We start from the raw sequence: 10,109 nt of genomic DNA, 5'->3' as shown, positions 1-10,109 counted from the left end.
TTTGTCAAAGGTGGTGTAGTGGGGATCGCCGGATACTGAGCAGATACCATTTCCTGAAAAAGATAGGCAAGAATTTTGCTTAACTTTAACTGTTGAGGTTTTGCTGACGAATCACACCAAATCATTTCAGACCAAAGGAGAGTTGTAATCAATAAATGTAATACAACTTTTTTTCTGCCACATGGCATTGTTTTGACATTGATTACATCCCACTTTGCAACACAGTTATACAACGTTATTTTACCTTATTTATTAATATTGATTGATTTCAATGTCGATCGATCCAACACAAAAGATTCTTTTGTACCTAAAATAATGTTTCCAAAATTGTTTCAGCGGTTCATTAACCATTGTTCAACTGAGACATAAAAATAATGGTAATGGTAACAGTAATGGACAATTCCGTTTTCAACCTGTAGGGCGACCGAAGAGGGAAAGTGCTGAGGTGCCTACAGTAAAGGTGCTGGTTGACAAGTAGCTAATGCTGATGCTTGGTCTATAATGTTAGCTAGCTAATTCTTGGTGGGTAAAATAAGATTACGATGTTGTTCAACACTCAACACTTTTAGTAGGACTGTTTTGACCACGGTTAACAACTTTGGGCTAACTCACAAATTCATCAGTGACGTTAACTGTACAGATAGACAACTAATCTAATAATAATTATTAGGTAATAATAATTATCTAATGATAATTTAGCCAGCAAACACACTCCTGTCTGTCTTCCTCCTTCCCTTTCCCGGCGCTGCAAGGCTTCAGTCGGGATGAGAGCTGACAACAGCCCCAGCCCGGGGACACATCCACAGCCAGCCCGGTCAGCACTTAAGTCCAGTGCCAAGGACGCTAACGGCAGTTTACTGAACCGTCAAAACAGACCCAGGCACCCAAGTCAGAACAGTGACCATTCGTAATGTTACACGTCCGTTAGCGTTACCGGTGTTGTTTAACCCTTCGCTTTTAGCCGTCTTTACAGTTAGCTCAATTTACCAGACAAAACGGGGATGAGGCCAAGGTTTGTGGATCTGAGTGTTGCAATTTTGGTTTCATACTGTTACAGCCCTAATATATATATATATATATATATATATATATGTATATATATATATATATATAAATATAAATATAAATATATATATATATACACACACAGTACCTTGCGAAAGTATGCGGCCCCCTTAAACTTTTCAACCTTTTGACACATTTCAGGCTTCAAACATAAAGATATAAAATTTTTATTTGTGAAGAAATCACAACAAGTGGGACACAATTGTGAAGTGGAACAAATCTTTTGGATATTGTAAACTTTTTTAGCAATAAATAACTGAAAAGTGGTGTGCGTGCAAATATTCGGCCCAGATACTTTCATGTGCAGCAAAATCACTCCAGAAGTTCAGCGAGGATCTCTGAATGATCCAATGTTGTCCTAAATGACTGATGGTGATAAATAGAATCCACCTGTGTTGATCAAGTCTCTGTATAAATGCACCTGCTCTGTGATAGTCTCAGGGTCTGTTGAAGAGCAGAGGAGCATCACGAAGACCAAGGAACACACCAGGCAGGTCGTAACATGTGTGGAGAGTTTAAAGCCGGATTTGGATAAAAAAGATTTCCCAAGCTTTAAACATCCCATGGAGACTGTGCAAGCGATCATTTTGAAATGGAAGGAGTATCGACCACTGAAATCTACCAAGACCTGGCCGTCCCTGTAAATTCAGCTCAGACAAGAGAAGACTGATCAGGAGGCAGCCAAGAGCCCATGATCACTCTGGAGGAACTGCAGAGAACTACAGCTAAGGTAGGAGAGTCTGTCCATAGGAAACAATCAGTCGTACACTGACAAATCTGGCCTTCATGAAGAAGAGTGGCAAGAAGAAAGATAATCCATAAAACGTTCGTCTAAAGTTTGCCACAAGCCACCTGGGAGACACACCAAACATGTGGAAGAAGGTGCTCGGGTCAGATGAAACCAAAATGAACTTTTTGGCCACAATGCAAAACGATATGTTTGGCGTAAAAGCAACACAGCTCATCACCCAACACACCATCCCCACTGTCAAACATGGTGGTGCAGCATCATGTTTGGGCCTGCTTTTCTTCAGCAGGACAGGGAGAGATGGTTTAAATTGAGGGGAAGATGGATGCAGCCAAATACAGGACCATTCTGGATGAAAACCTGTGGAGTCTGCAAAAGACCTGAAACTGGGGACGGAGATTTATCTTCCAACAAGACAATGATCCCAAACATACAGAAAATCTACAAAGGAATGGTTCACAAATAAACGTATCCAGGTGTTAGAATGGCCAAGTCACAAGTCCAGACCTGATCCAATTGAGAATCTGTGGACAGAACTGAAAACTGCTGTTCACAAACGCTCTCCATCCAACCTCACTGAGCTCCAGCTGTTTTGCAAGGAAGAATGGGCAAGAATTTCAGTCTCGAGTGCAAAACTGATAGAGACATACCCCAAGCGACTTGCAGCTGTAATCGCAGCAAAAGGTGTCTCCACAAAGTATTAACGCAAGGGGGCCCAATAATTTTGCACGCACACTTTTCAGTTTTTTATTTGCTAAAAAGTTTAAAATACCAATAGATTTCGTTCCCTTCACCAATTGGGTCCCCCCCTTGTGGTGTTTTTACAAAAAATTTTTTTTTTATATCTTTATGTTTGAAGCCTGAAATGTGTCAAAAGGTTGAAAAGTTTAATGGGGCCGAATACTTTCGCAAGGCACTGTATATGTATATAATATATATGTGTGTGTGGGGTTTTATTTTTGAGGTTTCAACAGTTTTTCTTTGCACTGACTATTTAATTCAATTGCCTTTAATATTAAGGGTGGTTTTAGGTTGTAAAATGTAATGCATATTTTTGATTTTAGAATTATAATTGAAAGTACTGTTCAAATCTTTCCCATATCAAATCTTTCTGGCTCCTCTTATTGTGGAAGATGATACTATTAGATTAGATAATACTTTATTCATCCCACAGCGGGGAAAATTCCTTGTGCTGGAGACGTGTGATGCCTCTTTGTTTCCATGAGGTGAGAAAATCAGGGTTGTGCCATACAACAAAACAACAACAAAACTTCATATTGACACCATGTAAACCTACACCAAATGTTTACACGGTGTCATTATGAAATTTTGTTAATGTTCCACCAAGCTGACACTGTTCATTTAATTTTTTTTCAGAATGCTTGAATAAAATGTTTCAATGTGTGTGTGTGTGTGTTACATACCCAGAGGACGACAGTCATATTCTCCGTCGTTTAGCTGGCAGCTCTCCACACTTCTGCTCACACCCCTCCAGGTTACAGTTATCATCCACCTGACACAGACACAGACACAACACACAGACACACACACAGACACACACACACACACACACACACACACACAGACAATGAACAGTCTTATACGATACAATCTAATTACATCAAGCTTCCACAAAAATGGCATTGTTCTGATACATAAAACTACATAAAACGGAACAACGTTGTTGAGTATGTGCTTGAAACATTCAAAAATTCATACTTATAAATAAATAAATATCTGCAACGTATCAATACTTATGGAATGCCTCCCACTGCTGCATTAAGTGGAATCTCTGCTCGGAGGAAATGCTGTAAATTATAGAGCGTGGTCTAGAACTACTCTTGGTTAGTGTTCCTGAGATTTTTCTGCTATGATTTGACACTATAAATAAAATTGATTGAATGGGATTTCAGTGACTTGGAGAACTCACAGGGTGATAGGATCCACTGGGGTCTACGCAGCCCAGTCTTTCAGGGACACACACTTGTCGTTGCTGAGGATGAGCCCGGATTACACTCGCAACCCTCCACACACACGTTCTCACAGCCAGGGGTCCAGACCACACCCAGACACGTCTCTGGACATGAACTCACACCAGGAGTGGAGCTGTTTGGGAGACGGCCAGGGCTGCATGGGGGTACAGAGGGACAGGAGATGGAGGAAGGGAGAGATGACGGACAGAGGCAGGTAGGATGATGGATTAAGGAGGGGTAGCAGGATGAAACAAAGGAGGGTAGAATAGAGACAGGGATATGTAAAAGGAGGGAAAGTAGGATTAAGATAACGACGAAAAGATGATTAAGGGGTTCCTCATAGCCATACCTCTTACATTGCTGAAAATCAAATAAAGTACTTTTTTTTGTCTGTTTAATGAAGAAAAATAAATCGACAACGATCTCTGAAATTTAACTACAGCAATAGTGTAAAAGAACTGTATTTTAATAAATGGAACTACTGATGGGTAACCCCCGATCCACTTCCTCCCATCCTCTTACATCTTCCTTTTTTCCCTTCTATGGTTAGGACTAGAAGGGATACAGCCACAGCGACAACATTTAGACAGCAAGGCGACCAGTTACGTTTAAGAAAAAGTTCATGGTTTAGATTAAAACACTCGCAAGGAACGAACACGCATTTCCTGGGTGAATGTATTAAGATTAGATTTTGCGTAATTTTGAGTAAATTCCGGCCGTAGCTGTATTCTTTCTGGCCATAACCCCCTTATATTGATGATGGATCACTTCCTTGCTTTTGATACGCTTGCACACTGACAGAGAACCACACACCCATTCATTAGTGTAAAACTATATATGTGAGCAGACTACTGCTAACTATGACCCTGAAGAACAACTATGTCAGTTCAGTCGTCATTTTAAATGCATATTGCCATGTAAAATAAAGGCATTTACATTTTTTCTACTGTCTGCCTTGGATTGTTTTTAAAAGGAGAGTTGCATTTGAGACCAGATTCTACCCGTGCAATGAGGCCTTCATGTGATGGAAAAGACAATAAACGTCTTTGGAAGAAAAAGAAAGTTTGTGATATTAAAATGGTCAAGACTTACGACAGAAGCTTGGAGTCCTCCAGGGGTAGACTTTGGCTCCAGCGCTCTGGCAGGCATCGGTGTAGGCCTGGAGCTGGTCACACAGCACATGCTGCTGGCCTTGGAACTGGCACATGTCATACACACAGCTCTGGAAGAACGGAGTGGGATTCACCACACCGATACACTCCCTGGAACAGAGGCAAACACTCAGAGGGTCAGACAAGGTCAAACGCTCGGGATGTACCCAAACTTTTAACTCACGATTTAATTCACGCTTTGAACTTCAGGACAAGGTTTTTTTACAATGTTTTTTTGATCAGAAAGAGCTGCAGACTAATGACTGAAAGCTAATCCTTTATTTTTCATACTGTGGAAAACAATAGATGTGTCATTTATATATATATATATATATATACACAAACACACAAACAAATATTTATAGATATATATACCACTATTACAATGTCACAATCTTATTTGATTCTAAACATAAATATTAAATATATACATATATAAATATTCTGCGAGAATGTCTTTTTTTCCCCAAACGTCAAATTAAGTCCCCCAAAAGGAAACTTTTTTTCTTCTGTTTTTATCTAAAGAGAAACATGTCTTTGTTTGTTCATCTCACTTCAATTTCGTTGCTGCAAACTCAACTGCACCATTTATTTGACTGCAAACGCAAATTATTTGATGTAATTTATTTTAATTATTCTAGTCTAGTAGTAGAAAAATGTTGTGATACTATGCTGTATTGATACTTCCCCCACCCCTAACTATATTTATATAGATGTTGTGGGGAGATTTTAATGCTTTTATTGTAGATTATGACTGTAAAAATGTGTATCTGCATATCTGTGTGTGTGCCATTTATGTGATTTTCCAAGAACGAGCTATAACTGTAATCTGAAATGGGTAAATGAGTTATAAAGATACCCCAATCTGTCTTCTTCTCTGCCCTCTGGTAGCTAATGCCCTGCTGTGCAGATCTTTCAATTTAAATGTGAATCTCAGCAGGGTGGTGCTTTTATTTTATTTAATTTTATTTATTTAATTTACTGAACAATAGAACTCCCTACAGTCTAAAGGCTGGTTTATGGTTGTGCAGAGGCTCCACACAGAGCTAGCTCTGTAGCCTAGGTAAGTGGTCTAAAGTTTATGCTTGTGCATTGGAGTGTGTGTGTGTTAATGTGTGTACTTGTGTGTGCTTGTGTGTGTGGGGAGTGTGTGGCAGAGTGAGTGAGAGAGTGACGGCGATTAGCTTTGTCAGAGTCATAATGAGAAAAGCGTCTCCCCTGTAATTTCTGACCACGGTGGGAACTCTGTAGCAGGAAAAGTTAACCCTCTTCTTGATTTTTATGTTGTTAAATGGAGAAGGAGAACCAGGAAATGAGTTGGGGGGGAAATGCAATGCTACCAGCCTTGGCCCGAGCGGACCAATCACAGTTGTTGAGGTCTACGTCACTGCTACGTGTAGTTACATTTTTCGAGAGGTGTACATCAGACTACGGCGTATGGCCTGTGTCTCCATATACCTACGTACATACCCACGCCGTGGATTTACCACAGAAGCATAAATCGTCCATAACAGCTGTAACAGGTCAATGATTAGGAAAAAAAGCTGCTTTCTTACCTGAAGGGTCCAGCAGGGTCTTTGAGTTTGCCACATTTGTCTGGCTTCACCACCTCGGCCTCCAGCTTGGGGTCACAGTCTGGGTCGGGCCTGGTGCCTTGGCTACACCTGAACAATGCAAACACAACACCAGGGTCACATTCTATTTCACTTATCCTCAGGAGGTATGGCAGTCAATTCTTTGTAGGGCTGGGCGAACAAATCAGATATCACAATATTTTTTACCAAATACTGTGATATCTTGACAATATTGTAGGGTTGAGAATTGGTGTTTTCACAAAATATTTACACAATGAGATTTGTGGTATATGGGAATCTCCAGGGTATTCTTAAGGGAATTCTCAGATTCCAGCACTAAAATGAATGCGTATAAAACTCACGAGTCTCGCTCTCTTTTTGTCTGCCTGCTGTTGCCAAGTCGTTGACGTTGCCTACCATTGCCATCTGGTTTGGTGAGTCGTTATTCGGGTTTCCTCGTAGTCGCGCAGAGGCCGCCACGTCTGGTTGTAGTAGAGCTGCCGGGATGGGAGAAAAGAAAACGGGATTAGAATGGAGGAATGTCTTAAAAGAATTAAAGGTGAAGTAGTGTCTGGCTCTTTAATGGAATTCTATAAACAATTGAGACAGAATGCAGGAATCCCCTCCATCTAATACTATTAATCAGCCACCATCAATGAAAGATATGGCAAAGTATTAGATGTGGCAGGATTTGTTAAACTAGCAGATCTTATGACGTTTGAACTACAGATTGGACAGATGCCGAGGTGATTACTTAGGCAGTTTTTACAAATACACAGAAATAAACTGAGCGTTTTAGCTCTTATTTTCTACACCCAGCCGGTGTCATTCTGTCTTTGCATCTGCTTCATTCCTATTTCCTGTCTAATTCTTTAAGTAGTTAACCATTTCAGCAAAAGAAATGTGACTGAGAACGGATCCAGAGCTACATTAAATTGTAAAAATGTGTTTCCACATTTTGTTTGATTCCAAAAATACAGAGATTTTCAACTCAGTTAAGGGTGTTTTAAGTGTCCCAGACAAGTCTGTTTAGAGACTTTATTGCCCAGATCCCACAATCAACAGTTCTGGGAAGCACTGATGTTTTGTGACACCTTGTTAGATAGATTTGCAGTATATTAATTCTCCTCATTTTCTAAGTGTTAATGCTATTATTACAAAGTTCTGTTATTTCTATGGTCAATTAGGTAATTATCAATGAAAACTGAAACATAATGAAAACATTTCACTGCTGTAAAAAAGAACTCAAAAAAAAAAATAAACTAAAAGATTTTATAAAAAAAAGTAAAATCCCATGAATGCACCAGGACGAGTTGGGACCACCAAATGTTACATTACTAGTCTATATGGCACTTAGTCGCCTATGACACTTGGATTGGTTTAAAGAAATGCCAATAACCAGAGCATGTTTTTCTCCCACCCAGAAGCTGTTGTGGACTAGCCAGACCTTCCTCCGCGCGCTGGTGAGGAAGGTCTGGAAAAGCAAGACTATAACTTACAACCTGAAACTGGATTGGGCGTAATGGTTCCCGTCCCGCGCACCCGGAGGCCGAAGGCGTCTGCCAGGGTGATGTACTGGCCGGCCAGACTGAGAGAGAGAGATGGGATGGGAGTTAGGAGGGCCACTCGCAGTCCGTTCACCTGCCGGGAGGAAGAAAAAACGAGGGTGTTACAGAAGCGACAGGTACCAGTTTTTACTATAGTGTGTTTTCATATTTACAGTTCCCATCAGCTTTTCCAATTCAAAGCTATTTATTGGCATAGTCACAAAATTACAGAGGAGCAATGAAAATGTTAGATCTCCGGCTCTCCCCAACAATGCCATTAAATATATATGAAAAAAATCAAACAAGTACAAAATTGGGATCTAAGGCATAAATAGTGGCAGAATTAAAATATAAGGAAAAAGTACATACATAGAATATAAAGACAATCATTTCTATTTGTGGTACAGTAAATGCAAACATATTCAGTTAACTGTCACGAGAGAAGAAGAAAACTATAAATATTCACACCAAGATTTAATAAATAGTCAAAATGATGGTGATTCATTTAGTAGTTCACAATATCAGTACATCTTTGCAGATGTTAACATGTGTAAAAACGCAAACAAAAGTACATAATACTTATAAATAATACCCAGCACACAAGATAAGATAAGATAAGATAAATGACGAGTATTGACCAGCGAGATAGTTCAGGAGACAACAAGATAAGCGCGTGGATAGATTCCGGGGATTATGGCGTTAATAAAAGATAAAGGTCAAGGAACACGACACAACAAGATGAGAAAGGTGAAGAAACAAGAGACAGGCTTTGGCTGTGATGTTCACTCATCCTGAAGATTAGCTACAGAAGGGCGAGTGACAGCGGGTGTGCATGGTGGCAGCGGGGGGGGGGGGGGGGGGGGGTATGTATAGTGATAAAAAAATTAAAAAAATTATTTCTAAAATTGATTATTTTTAATTTATTTGATTTAATATTTTAACTTATTTATCATATATTACTGCCAGACCTGTAATAATAATTATTATTACTTAACATTAGCTACGGTCTTAAGGTGTATTACTGGTAGTTGTTGATTTTGTTTAGATTTGCCAATTTGTAATTTTATAAGTGCTTATTGTTTGGACTATATAATTCTATTATTATTTCTTGTGACCCTATACTGTACACATTCATGGCAGCAAAAATGATAAGGGGGGGAAAACAGAAAAAGGTTTCATGATAATAAAGAGGCGTGGTTTACTTGATAGGTTGTGTACCTGTGTTATTACTGTAATTATCTGGCTCACATGACTATGATATCAATTAATTGTTTGGAATTTGGAATTGTTACAGCTCTAGGTACCACTACATCATAACAGAGCAAAACTAGAACATCTGTGTTAAGTTCTTCCTTGTAAATCAAATAAATGTCAGACTGACTGAGTGACATGTGATGTGCATTCTTCTTAGACAATAACTAGTTTTGAGAAATGGCTCGTGATCTATTGTATCCTGACTAAACATTGACATATGCCAGTTTGTGATAATCCATCAACATACAGTATATTCATCTGATCTTCACTAGAGAGAAAATCATTCTTAATTTCTGCTTATTTTACTCCCCGAAATGAGGCAAAATTGAAAGTACCGTAAATGAAGTTTATTGACCATAAATTCAAAAGAATAAGTGTCAAACTAGAGGTTATGAGTTGGAATGAAGTTGGCTAGAAGGTACAAAATAGAACTGGGTGATCATTTTTACTTTATGCTTCATAAAAAGGCAAAACAGACCGGGTTCATTTTGCTGGGAGGACAAAGTGCATGGTCGACGGGAAGTCAACACAAGGATTAAAAGAGGAAAAGAAACTCAATACTTAATACTATTGAATCGCAATACCTCTAGAATTGCAATGAATGAAAATCTCAATACATATCCAATCGAAACCCATGTTTCATGAAAGAATCAAATTGGGTAAAAAGCACATCGTCCCAGCCCTGGTACACATGATGTGCCCAGTCATCCTCAGTGATACTGACAGCTTGTAACGATCGTGTTATGTACAGCGACGAAATACTGACCAGCCCGTCCTCCCTGGCCTTCATCAGTGTC

At 39.4% G+C, this 10,109-nt stretch overlaps 1 protein-coding gene across 1 annotated transcript in view; it reads right to left on the bottom strand.

Annotated features, from left to right (window-relative positions):
- The window catches only part of zanl (zonadhesin, like), a 67,636-nt gene that overhangs the window by 16,593 nt on the left and 40,934 nt on the right, over positions 1-10,109 (bottom strand). The window lies entirely within an intron of this gene.

Source organism: Etheostoma spectabile, chromosome 19, assembly GCF_008692095.1.
Source record: "Etheostoma spectabile isolate EspeVRDwgs_2016 chromosome 19, UIUC_Espe_1.0, whole genome shotgun sequence".
Taxonomy (NCBI): Eukaryota; Metazoa; Chordata; class Actinopteri; order Perciformes; family Percidae; genus Etheostoma; species Etheostoma spectabile.
This window is presented reverse-complemented; position numbering and strand designations above follow the sequence as displayed.